Source organism: Lolium perenne, chromosome 2 (genome assembly GCF_019359855.2).
Source record: "Lolium perenne isolate Kyuss_39 chromosome 2, Kyuss_2.0, whole genome shotgun sequence".
NCBI classification, from domain to species: Eukaryota; Viridiplantae; Streptophyta; class Magnoliopsida; order Poales; family Poaceae; genus Lolium; species Lolium perenne.
This window is the reverse complement of record NC_067245.2, coordinates 294,978,780-294,989,717: the sequence shown is the minus strand read 5'-3', so window position 1 is coordinate 294,989,717 and position 10,938 is coordinate 294,978,780.

Below are 10,938 nucleotides of genomic sequence, written 5' to 3'. Positions count from 1 at the left end.
CTTGCTCGCAAGAGTTTATCAGTAGTAACAGTTTTATAGCAGTAGCAGTAGTGAAATAACAGCAGCAGAGTAACAAAGACAGCAGTAGTGATTATAGTAAACAGCAGGATTAAAATACTGTAGGCACAGGGATGGATGAACGGGCGTTGCATGGATGAGAGAAACTCATGTAACAATCAAGGTATGGCATTTGCAGATAATAATAAAACGGTATTCAAGTACTAATCAATCAATAGGCATGTGTTCCATATTTAGTCGTACGTGCTCGCAATGAGAAACGTGCACAATATCTTTTGTCCTACCAGCCGGTGGCAGCCGGGCCTCTAGGGAATCTACTAGATATTAAGGTACTCCTTTTAATAGAGTACCGGAGCAAAGCATTAACACTCCGTGAACACATGTGATCCTCACATCACCGCCTTCCCCTCCGGTTGTCCCAATTTCTGTCACTTTGGGGCATCGGGTTCCGGACAGCAACATGTGTATACAACTTGCAGGTAAGATCATAAACAACAAATATCTTCATGAATCAATAACATGTTCAGATCTGAGATCATGGCACTCGGGCCCTAGTGACAAGCATTAAGCATAACAAGTTGCAACAATACCATAAAAGTAACATCTACGGATACTGGGCACCATGCCCTAACAATCTTATGACTATTACATGACCAATCTCATCCAATCCCTACCATCCCCTTCAGCCTACAGCGGGGGAATTACTCACACATGGATGGGGGAAACATGGCTGGTCGATGGAGAGGCGTCGGTGATGATGATGGCGATGATCTCCTCCAATTCCCCGTCCCGGCGAGGTGCCAGAACGGAGTTTCTGGTCCCGAGACGGAGTTTCGCGATGGTGGCGGCGTACTGGATGGTTTCTGGCGACTTCGACTATCCCCCGTGCATTTTTAGGTCGAAGGCATTAAGTAGTCCAAAGGAGGGCGTCGGGGGCCAGCCGAGGCGGCCACACAATAGGGCGGCGCGCCCCCCCTCCTTGGTCGCGCCGGCCTAGTGTGTGGGGGCCTCGGGCCCCCACCTGGCTTGCCCTTCTGGCTCCGTCAATATTCTGGAAAAATAAGACCTTTCGCATAAATTCCGAGGATTTTCCTGAAAGTTGGATTTCTGCACAAAAACGAGACACCAGAACAGTTCTGCTGAAAACAGCGTTAGTCTGTGTTAGTTGTATCCAAAATACACAAATTAGAGGCAAAACAATAGCAAAAGTGTTCGGGAAAGTAGATACGTTTTGGACGTATCAACTCCCCCCAAGCTTAGCTTATTGCTTGTCCTCAAGCAATTCAGTTAACAACTAAATGCGATAAAAGAACTTTCACGAACTCATTTGTTCATATGATGTAAATATTCTCATGATATGGCAAGTACTTAAGCAATTCATACTAAGATACATGCAAATAAAATCATCTAATAGCTATGTCAATCATGGAAAAGGTACCAACAAATTAATAATGAGCATCATGAATCATGTCTATCAGCAGGATTGCAATGTTCATAAAAGGATATGATAAAGTGGTATCTCGCTTGCCCATATTTGTACAGCAAAACATAAATGCTTGGGCACCTTTGAGGTTCATGGAAAGAATGGAAGTGGAGATTTATCAAAGATAAAAGCATCAAAGTTATACCACAATTAATCACATTTTGGGACAAGCATATTATACTAAGAATGACAGTTGTGCTCTCAAGAAAGTGCTCAAAGAAAGGATGGAGACTCAATGTAAAAGTAAAAGATTGACCCTTCGCAGAGGGAAGCAGGGATTAACATGTGCTAGAGCTTTTCATTTGTAAAACAGGAGTAAAATTATTTTGAGAGGTGTTTGTTGTTGTCAACGAATGGTAATGGGTACTCTAACTATCTCATCAACCAGACTTTCAAGAGCGGCTCCCATGAAATTTTATTTTTGGGTGGCACTCCTTCCAACCTTGCTTTCACAAACCATGGCTAACCGAATCCTCGGGTGCCTGCCAACAATCTCATACCATGAAGGAGTGCCTTTTTGTTTTAGTTTTATTTAGATGACACTCCTCCCCACCTTTGCTTTCTCAAGCCATGGCTAACCGAATCCTCGGGTGCCGACCAACAATCACATACCATGGAGGAGTGTCTATTTGTAAATTTATGAAAGTTAATTAATTGGGGCTGGGAACCCCGTTGCCAGCTATTTTTGCAAAATTATTGGATAAGCGGATGTGCTACTAGTCCATTGGTGAAAGTCCGTCCGGAGTAAATGACAAGATTGAAAGATAAACACCACATACTTCCTCATGAGCTATAAAACATAAACACAAATTGAGAAACATTTTGAAGGTTTTAAAGGTAGCACATGAGAATTTACTTGGAATGGTTTGAAATGCCATGCATAGGTATTTATGGTGGACACTTTGGAATAACTTGGTTTTCAGGGGTTTGGAAGCACGAGCAGCATTCCCGCTCAGTACAAGTGAAGGCTAGCAATAGACTGGAAAGCGACAATCAAGAGAGCAGTAACTGTCATAATCATGCTTGCGGCAAAATAAATTAACGGAGGCATAAAAGTGATACAAGAACTCTGAGGTGAAGTAAATCATCGAGGCTTAATTGACTTTTGTTCAGTCATATGCATGCGTGAGCATGTGCCAAGTTGATTCAAGTGGATTATTCATAGGAGGATACCACAATGTCATATCTATCTATGAATAAAGCAATGCAAGCAAATATTTATGACATGCTACTCATATTAATAAATTGGAACTAAACATGAGAGACCATGAACTACTAGACTTTCTTAAATGACATATATACCTCACATGAACCAACTAAGCATGCTCACATGGATGAGTATATGTACAAAAATGAAAACAAATAGAGTTCATACCAGCCTCTCACCACAGTCAGATTGTTGTAGATCGTCATCATTGCCTTTTCACTTGTGTAGCTTGAATAATATGGAATGGAAGCACGCTCCAGCCACCGAAAACCATTGAACTCCATAATGAACTTTACAAAACCAAAGAAGAACAGCAAATATTTTTGGTCTTTTTGAATTAGAAACAAGAACAAATGGAAACAAGCAAACAAAGCAAAATCTTTTTGGGTTTTCTTATAGCAAACCAACGATAGCAAACAAAGCAAAATAATGGCAAGAAACCAAAGTAAACAAATGGTAAAGAGAAACAACAGAAATATTTTTGGTCTTTTTGCGTTTTAGGAAAGAAACAAAGCAAAAACAAGAGAATAAAAACTAGAAGAAACACAGAAAAGCAGGATGGCAGAAATCTGCCAAAACCTGACAGCAGTACAGAAATCGATTTTTACAAAAATCTTCCGTTGCTCAGTTCGAAAAGTGCTCAACTAATGAAAGTTAGATAACAACCTGGGGAACACGCACAAAAATTTGCAACTCAAAATAACGTTCTGGCTGTGCGCACGATTTTTTTTAGTAACAGTCCAGAATCTGTTTTCAGGCAGCACTTCCCCAAATATCATCTCCCTCTTATTAGAAAACCACTTAAAGAAACTAAACAAGTATGTACAAGTATCCAGCAACCATAATATGCAAAGAATGAGTGATGCCGGTATACCTCCCCCCAAGCTTAGGCTTTTGGCCTAAGTGGAGATCAACCCCAGCGAGGGTCTGGGTTCCACGCCGGTGGATCATACATGGCGTAGTCATAGTAAGGTCCCGATGCAGAAGAAAAGCGTGAAGGATCCTCATGCCCAACTTGTTGATGCGAAGAACTTGCTGCATCGGATGACGAATCAAGGTGTTCCTCGGCCTCCTCCGTGTTGTCTCTTGCACGATGGCCTCCTCCCTCTATGTATGCATTCAGTGCACCTTTCGTGACTGACCAATCCTCCCTGGAATCAAGGTTAAATAGAACAGGTGCAGGCAATCCTACTAGTTTTTCAGTTTTCTTAGTTGTTCTCCAAGTTTTCTTGTAAAATGTTATTCTGTAAGACAGGTTACTCAAATTGGATGAGTCAGAAACAAATTCATGCTTAATCATGGAGACTATGTCAAGTTTCTCTATGGGAAGCTGAATATCGAGATGGTGAGGTTCTACACCATGCATAGCTAATAAACGGGAGGCGATGAGACCTCCACAAATTCCGCCCTTCTCACGGTTAGTGGCAAGTCTAGAAGCTATCAAAGCACCCAAATTATAGGTCTTATTACCTTGCAATGCAGCAGCTAGAAAAGCTAAATCCTGGATAGATAATTTACTTCCATTCTTTCTAGCTAGAACGCACTTGGTGATGAAATAAGCAAAGTAGCGAATAGCTGGGAGTTGAATGCTACTGATTTTACCACCATCCTCTGAGAAGCTTCTTCCATGACAAATCATCTTGAAGAGGTCCAAGAACTCTTGCGGTGATCCCCTTATCTTCTCGCATGATCCCCATTGCGGCACTCTAATTGCTGCATAAAAATCATTGAATGGCAAGTTGACAGTTTTATTATAAATTTTGTACCGAACCATGGGGTTAGATCGCGACCAATTGAATTCAAAATCCTGCACTATAAACATAGTCAATTTTGCATATTGGCATGGTTCACCAACAACAAAATCATCCAACCCTGCACGACAGATTAGACTTTGAACATCTTGCAAGATTCCTGCACTTCTCATAAAATCAACGCACGGATAGTAAGAGGGGTATACTCCTTCTTCGCGGTGAACTCTCATAACCTGTTGCACCTCCAATTCTTGTTGGTTGAGTTGGTGCCTACTCCCTTCCATTTTCTGAAATTTTTCAACAAACAATATAAAATTCGATTTGGTGACATATAATTGAGGGAAACTATCATAGGAACTTGCTAGAGTACTAATCATGCATCAAAACTAGTTTTTACCACTTAGAACAAGCATGCAAGCTCACTAAACATGTTACCTACAGCAGCAAAATATTCAAGATATACTCCACCAAACAAAATTCTACTTGGATAATCGGAGGAGTCACCTACCGGAGAGCAAATATGCCAAATTTCAGACAGAAATCTGGGCTGAGCAAAGAGATCGAGAAATCTGGAGCTCTTGAGCAAAAACGCGAGTGAGAGGAACCTGGTGCGAGTTTTTTCGGGAGAGAGAAGAAAGTGGGAGGAAGAGATGATGTAGTGGGGCAAGGAGGGGCCCACACGCCAGGGTGGCGCGCCCCCTTTCCAGGCCGCGCCGGCCTGTGGGGTGCCACCCTGGGGTGCCCCACTGGTCATCCCCAGGTGTTCCCAGGTGCCTCGTCGAAAAATAGGACCAATGGTATAATTTTTGTGAATTTTTGAAAACTTTGAAAAATGCACATTTCTGGGTGTTAAATTTATTATTACTGGGCAGAAAAAGATTTTGAAATCTCTAATTAACTAAAGAACTTTGCAAAACCAAAGTGCTACAGCAAGTAGATCAAGTGGAGGAAGAAAGAAATGTTGTTTAGCTCTTCTATGCATATAAAATGAATTTGTTGACAAGGGTGATCAAGTCTTGCCACCAAATAAATTTTACATAACATAAGAAGAATTAAACCTCAAATCAATCATGTTACCTTGAATTGTATTGACATTGATCCAATCATAATATTTTGATATCCTTGTTCAGGCTCATATATAGGACAATCAATGGTTCCCACTTTGATAGTTCTCACATTAGAAATTGTATTAACTCCACATGCTTTCTCAATCCTCTTGGGAAAATAAACGGTATGCTCCTTGTCATCAATATTGAAAGTAACTTTTCCTTTATTGCAATCAATAACAGCCCCTGCGGTGTTAAGAAAAGGTCTCCCAAGAATAATAGACATATTATCATCTTCAGGCATTTCCAACACAACAAAATCAGTTAATATCAAGCAGTTATTAGTAACTTGAACAGGAACATCCTCACATATACCAACAGGAATAGCAGTAGATTTATCAGCCATTTGCAAAGATATATCAGTTGGTATCAACTTATCTAAATAAAGTCTCTTATAGAGAGAGAAAGGCATAACACTAACACCCGCTCCCAAATCACATAGAGCAGTTCTAACATAATTATTCTTAATAGAACAAGGAATAGTCGGTATACCTGGGTCGCCAAGCTTCTTTGGAACCTTACCATTGAAAGAATAATTAGCAAGCATAGTGGAAATCTCCTCATTAGGAATTTTCCTTTTGTTAGAGACAATATCTTTCATATACTTTGAATAGGGAGGCAATTTAATAGCATCAGTCAAAGGGATTTGCAGGAATAAAGGTTTCATCCAATCACAAAATTTATTATAATGTTCTTCTTCCTTTGATTTTAGTTTCTTAGCAGGAAAAGGCATTTGCTTTTGAACCCAAGGTTCTCTTTCATTACCATGTTTCTCAGCAATAAAATCTTCTTTAGTATACTTTTTATTTTTAACATGCTTTTCAGGTTCTTTTTCAATCTCTTCTTTATCAGGAGTATCATTCTTATCATTATCTTTATCATGTTCATTACCACTTTCAGTTTCAGCATCAGAAATAGAAATACTATTAGGATCATTAACAGGTTCAGAGGATTCTACAACATTTTTATGTTTTCTTTTTTCTTTTTCTTAGATGGAGCACTAGTTTCAGTTCGTTGAGAATCTTGTTCAACTCTTTTGGGATGCCCTTCAGGATATAGAGGATCCTGAGTAGAAACACCGCCTCTAGTTGTTACTTCATAAGCGTGTTTTTCTTTAGAATTATTTTTTAACAAGTCATTTTGCACTTTAGTGAGTTGATCAATTTGAGTTTGAACCATATGAAAGTGTTTAACAAGCATCTTAACATCATTGGAGGTTCTCTCCACAATACCATGCAATTCACTAATAGCTCGAGAGTTTTCCATTAAATGATTCTCTACTCTCATATTAAAATTTTCTTGATTAACAATATAATTATCAAACTCATCTAAGCATTGAGCAGGAGGTTTTGAATATGGAATATCTTCCCTAGTAAAGCGTTCAAGAGAGTGTACCTCAACCATGGATGAAGGGGGAGTTATCTTACATAAATCTTCTATAGGAGGTAAATTCTTCACATCTTCAGAGACTTCTTAGCTTCCCTCATATCTTCATCATTTAATTTAATCATACCCCTCTTCTTCAGTATCGGTGTCGGAGTTGGTTCAGGTGTAGACCAATCATCATGATTCCGGCCTATTTTAGCCAATAATTCTTCAGCTTCGTCTGGAGTTCTTTTCCTAAAAACACAACCAGCACAACTATCCAGGTATGCCCTAGACTCAATGGTTAGTCCACTATAAAAGATATCAAGTAAATCATGCTTTTGCAAATCATGTTCAGGCCGAGCTCTAATAAGAGAGCAAAATCTCGCCCAAGCCTCAGGCAATTTCTCTCCATCTTCCTGGTCAAAATTATAAATTCTCTGCAAAGCAATATGTTGAGCACTAGCAGGAAAGTATTTCCGGAAGAAAATATCAAGCAATTCTTTTGGACTATTAATAGAATCAGGTGGCAAACTGTTATACCAAGTTTTAGCGTCATCCTTTAATGAGAATGGAAAGATTTTAGCAACAAAGTAAGTACGCTTCTTAACATCATCAGAAAACAAGCTACTCAAAGTCGATAGCTCAATCATGTGTTCTACAACACTTTCTTTTTCAGTACCACAAAAGGGTGTTTTCTCAACAATAGCTATATGAGATAGATCAAGAGAAAAATCATAATCTTTATACTTAATGTTTATAGGAGATGTGGCAAATTTAGGATCAGGAGACAGTTTATATCTAACAGTATGTTCTGCAAGCAACTTTTTAATTTTTCTTGCATCAGTAGTAGCATTGCATTTTTCAATAAAATCATCATCAAGTTCCACATAATCTTCATCAAGATCATCACTAGAGTATTCAACAGACTCAGGTGAATTAACAGGTGTAACAGCATTTTCATTAGGAGTTTTAGTATTTTCAATTTGTCTAGACCTAGCAATTGTAGCATCTAGAAAAGATCCTAACGAACCATCATTATCAAGCACAGCAGAAGCATCATCAAAATTATAAGAGGAATTTTCAGATTCAGCAGAAGTACCAGCATTTGAAGCTTGTGGTGGTGAAACAAGTTTACTTATCACAGATGGTGAATCAAGAACAGCAGAGGTACTCAGAGTTGTACCTTTTCTTGTAGTGGATGGTAATATGGCGACCTTAGTATCGTGAGGTTTACCCATGATGGAGAATTTGCAGCGAACAATATCAATCCAAGTGAACTTCCAAATAAAGCTATGCTCCCCGGCAACGACGCCAGAAAATAGTCTTGATGACCCACAAGTATAGGGGATCGCAACAGTCTTCGCGGGAAGTAAAACCCAATTTATTGATTCGACACAAGGGGAGACAAAGAATACTTGAAAGCCTTAACAACGGAGTTGTCAATTCAGCTGCACCTGGAAACAGACTTGCTCGCAAGAGTTTATCGAGGTAACAGTTTTATAGCAGTAGCAGTAGTGAAATAACAGCAGCAGAGTAACAAAGACAGCAGTAGTGATTATAGTAAACAGCAGGATTAAAATACTGTAGGCACAGGGATGGATGAACGGGCGTTGCATGGATGAGAGAAAATCATGTAACAATCAAGGTAGGGCATTTGCAGATAATAATAAAACGGTATCCAAGTACTAATCAATCAATAGGCATGTGTTCCATATTTAGTCGTACGTGCTCGCAATGAGAAACCTGCACAACATCTTTTGTCCTACCAGCCGGTGGCAGCCGGGCCTCTAGGGAATCTACTGGATATTAAGGTACTCCTTTTAATAGAGTACCGGAGCAAAGCATTAACACTCCGTGAACACATGTGATCCTCACATCACCGCCTTCCCCTCCGGTTGTCCCAATTTCTGTCACTTTGGGGCCTCGGGTTCCGGACAGCAACATGTGTATACAACTTGCAGGTAAGATCATAAACAACGAATATCTTCATGAATCAATAACATGTTCAGATCTGAGATCATGGCACTCGGGCCCTAGTGACAAGCATTAAGCATAACAAGTTGCAACAATATCATAAAAGTAACATCTACGGATACTCGGCACCATACCCTAACAATCTTATGACTATTACATGACCAATCTCATCCAATCCCTACCATCCCCTTCAGCCTACAGCGGGGGAATTACTCACACATGGATGGGGGAAACATGGCTGGTCGATGGAGAGGCGTCGGTGATGATGATGGCGATGATCTCCTCCAATTCCCTATCCCGGCGAGGTGCCAGAACGGAGTTTCTGGTCCCGAGACGGAGTTTCGCGATGGTGGCGGCGTACTGGATGGTTTCTGGCAACTTCGACTATCCCCCGTGCGTTTTTAGGTCGAAGGCGTTAAGTAGTCCAAAGGAGGGCGTCGGGGGCCAGCCGAGGCGGCCACACAATAGGGCGGCTCGCCCCCCTCCTGGGCCGCGCCGGCCTAGTGTGTGGGGGCCTCGGGCCCCCACCTGGCTTGCCCTTCTGGCTCCGTCAATATTCTGGAAAAATAAGACCTTTCGCATAAATTCCGAGGATTTTCCTGAAAGTTGGATTTCTGCATAAAAACGAGACACCAGAACAGTTCTGCTGAAAACAGCGTTAGTCCGTGTTAGTTGTATCCAAAATACACAAATTAGAGGCAAAACAATAGCAAAAGTGTTCGGGAAAGTAGATACGTTTTGGACGTATCAAGAAGTCACGCCTTTCTCCTACTAGTCGATTAAACTTTGGTTTCTTACTGAGGAAAAACTTGCTGCTGTGCTCATCATAACTTCCTCTTGGGGTTCCCAAACGGTGTACAATTTGCGCTCATCAAGCTAATTTTCTGGCGCCGTTGCTGGGGAGAAAGAGGATTTCTGCAAGGGGAGTCTCTCATCTCCAATCTCTTTACTTTGTTATTGTTTTGCTTAGTTTATTCCATGCTCACCTCCCATGTTGATGTCTATTGTTTTTCACTAGTTAGGCTCAATGGAAAACAACAACAATATTAGAGAGCTTTATAGCATTTATCTTGAGCTAGGACATGAAGTGTTTGAAGAGAAAATTAAAAAACCTATGAAACTTTATTTGCATTCTAATGGCAATGTTATTAGTATGAATTCTTTGAACACCATTATTGCTAATGCTATAGAAAAGTCTAAGCTTGGGGAAGCTAGTTTTTATGAAGATGATCTTTTTAGTTCCCCAGCTTTGGAGGAGAAAATTTGCTATGATGATTACAATGATGAATCTGATATTTTTAGTCCACCTACTATTGAGGAGAAAATTAATTATGATTACAATATGTCTCCTATATCTGATGATTATGGTGATGAGAATAATAATGATAGCTATTTTGTCGAATTTGCTTCCACTATAATTAATAAGAATGACTATGCTTATGTGGAGAGTAATAATTATTTTATTCATGTGGATCATGATAAGAATGTTTTATGTGATATTTATATTGTTGAGTTTGTTCATGATGCTACTAAAAATTATTATGAGATAGGAAAATATGGTTGTTGGAATTTTCGTGTTACTAAAACACCTCTCTTTATATTAAAAGTTCCCAAGTTGCTCTTGTTTTACCTACCCATGCTTGTCACTATGTGCTTCTTTGATTTATTTTCTTACAAAATTCATATGCATAGGAAGTGGGTTAGACTTAAATGTGTTTCATATTTTCTTCTTGATACTCTCTTTTGCTTCAATTCATATTTCTTATGTGAAAATCTTCTCAAATTACTGAGCCTAGCTGAAAGGCGTTAAAGAAAAGCACTCTTGGGAGATAACCCATGTTAATTTCTGTAAAAAAATTGTGAGTCTAGGAAGTTATTACCTCTGTAATAACCTCTTCTTATCATTTTTATTTCATTTTTGTGCCAAGAATAGCCTCTAATAGAAAGAAAGTAAGATTTGGGGAAGTTGCTGTCATGAAAACAGATTTTATGATGTCACCATAAAAATTCGTATTCACAGCCAGGGAGGAT